This window comes from Propithecus coquereli, unplaced genomic scaffold (assembly GCF_000956105.1).
Source record: "Propithecus coquereli isolate 6110/MARCELLA unplaced genomic scaffold, Pcoq_1.0 Scaffold65, whole genome shotgun sequence".
NCBI lineage: Eukaryota > Metazoa > Chordata > Mammalia > Primates > Indriidae > Propithecus > Propithecus coquereli.
Window position 1 is genome coordinate 3641157 of NW_012152507.1, and position 2331 is coordinate 3643487.

The following is a 2331-nucleotide window of genomic DNA, read 5'->3' on the forward strand; positions in this document are numbered from 1 at the left end:
ATATTTAAGAATATTAGCATGTTCCAAATTTCATTAATAAAAGCTATATATGGATGCTAATATATAATATTATAAAATTAAAGAGTTTGAAATGCCCTCAAGAGTCTATTGTATTACCCATCGTTTACCCAAGTAGTACATTGATGCAAGAACTGCTGCAAATATTTCTCATAGAAGAAAAGGGAAGGAAACCACAAATTTCCCAAGTAGCCAATTGTCATAGTTTCTGATGCATAATAAACAACCTTAAAATGGTATTTATTTAGCTTGTGATTCTGTGGGCCAGCAATTGGTTTAAGTTCAACCGGCTGGTTTTCCTGGGCTCGGCTGAACTTGTGAGTTTGCAGTCGGTTGGGATGACTCATTCTGCAACACAAGGTTTTATCTTCCAGCAAGCTAGGCCACCTCTTGGCTAGTCAGAATCCTAAAACAGAGCAGATAAATCAAAACTCTCTTGAGTCCTGAACTTGGACTTTGTGACTGTCACTTCTGTCACATTTTATGTGCCGAAGCAAATCAAAAGGCCAGCCCAGATTCAATGGGTAGGAGTGTAGAATCCATCTCTTGATGGGAAGAACTGCTAAGTAACATGGCAAGGGCATTTTTATAGGCAGGAGAATAATACAGCCAGTTTTTAAAACCATTTTCCGTATCCATTTTATAATGAGATCCGAAAGCCACTCCAAGTCAATTTTCAGCACAAGAAAGAGATTATAAAGATATGAAAGTAGAAATAAGAAAATGCATGGGAAAGTATCAAAATATACAAGGGGGGGTCCTTTTGCCAGTGGTGACAGGAAGAGATGGAAAAGGCTGAGTAATAAGGAAAATAAAGAGTACTTCAAACTCTATTGTGTGGTTATCTAGTGCACAACTGAAGGTAATGGAGAATGAAATTGAGAAAAAGAAAATTTGAGCAGAATTCCATGAAAATTCTAAGAGCAAAAATTGTTATTCTATAGAATAATCTTGCAGATAAAGCAATGTATTACGCATTGCATAAGCATTTGAAGAAAGCCTGTAAAAACACACTTTTTAATTCTATAAAGAAACCTTCTTTCTACACTTCTCTGCTGTTGTCACTAATTTTCAAAGTGTTGTCCCTTCCCCCTCCATTTTCACAGTCTTTGGATTGGCCCTCATCGGATCATGCCTGGTACGCTAGAACAATATCCCTGTTGGCCATCCCATTTCTGTCATTCCTCTTTCCTACACAATACTGAAAATTGAATTCCAAAAGCATCACCTTGGAATTACAGTCTGCTTAAAAATTCAGTGTTTTACTTAGACCATCATGGTCAGTCAATGAACATTTACTCTGTTCCTGTCATATGACAAGTGCTGGATACAAACTAGTTCTGTTACTTAAAAGGTCATCCCTTCCCAACTGCATAGTTTCTTTCTAAGCATTTCAAAGAACATTCTCGTCGATTATTTAATTGGGTCTCTGTGAATTGGCTAAGCAGATGTCGTTTAAGCAGATGTTGTTTTTGCCCTTCTATGTATATGGAAACTAAGACTCTGTGAAATACATGGAGTAACTGAGGCCATGCACCAAGTTATTCCATTATCCAGTTCCTCAAGTTAAAAAAATTAAGACTGCAAGGCCTAAGAAAAGAGATTGTGTACCTTGCACTATTTGTTCTGTTTTTGCTGTCTATTAAAAATAATCAGATCTTCTAAATTGCCCCTCACTCAAAAAACACTTGCCCTATGAACACACATCATCCTCCCACGGAAAACGTGCTCTTCCTTCCGCCAGCTTTCTCCTTTCCTCTTCGAAATGTTCCTCGGCATTCACCTCCTCCAGGGAATTTCCTCAGAGAATCTCTGGCTATCCTCATACTTTATATTTTATATGGCATTTTAAAAAAAACAACTCCTATAGATTATATTTGATCCTTACTTGGTGAGTTCAGTGACCATTTTTATCCTATTTTAACGAAGGATCTAATATGGCTCCAAGAGCGTAATGGAGTCTTCATGGCTAGTAGAGGAGCCAATATTATGGCTGAAGAAGCAGAGAATGCCCTTTTACAATTCACTGGCTCTAATCACTCATTACAGTTTGTCCTTAGTGCCTGCGCGTGTTGCTATACCTCACGGAACATTCTTTCCTTTTACATGCCTTTTTATTGGAGCATGTCCTCTTACCCCATATGGATTAAATTGTGCCCCAACCCCCAAATTCATATATTGAAGTCTCAAGCCCCAATACTTCAGAAGGTGACTGTTTATGGAGATAAGGTCTTTTAAAAAGTGATTAAATTAAAATGAGGCTGATTAGGTTAGAATGAGGGGGCCATAATCAACATGACTGGTGTCCTGATA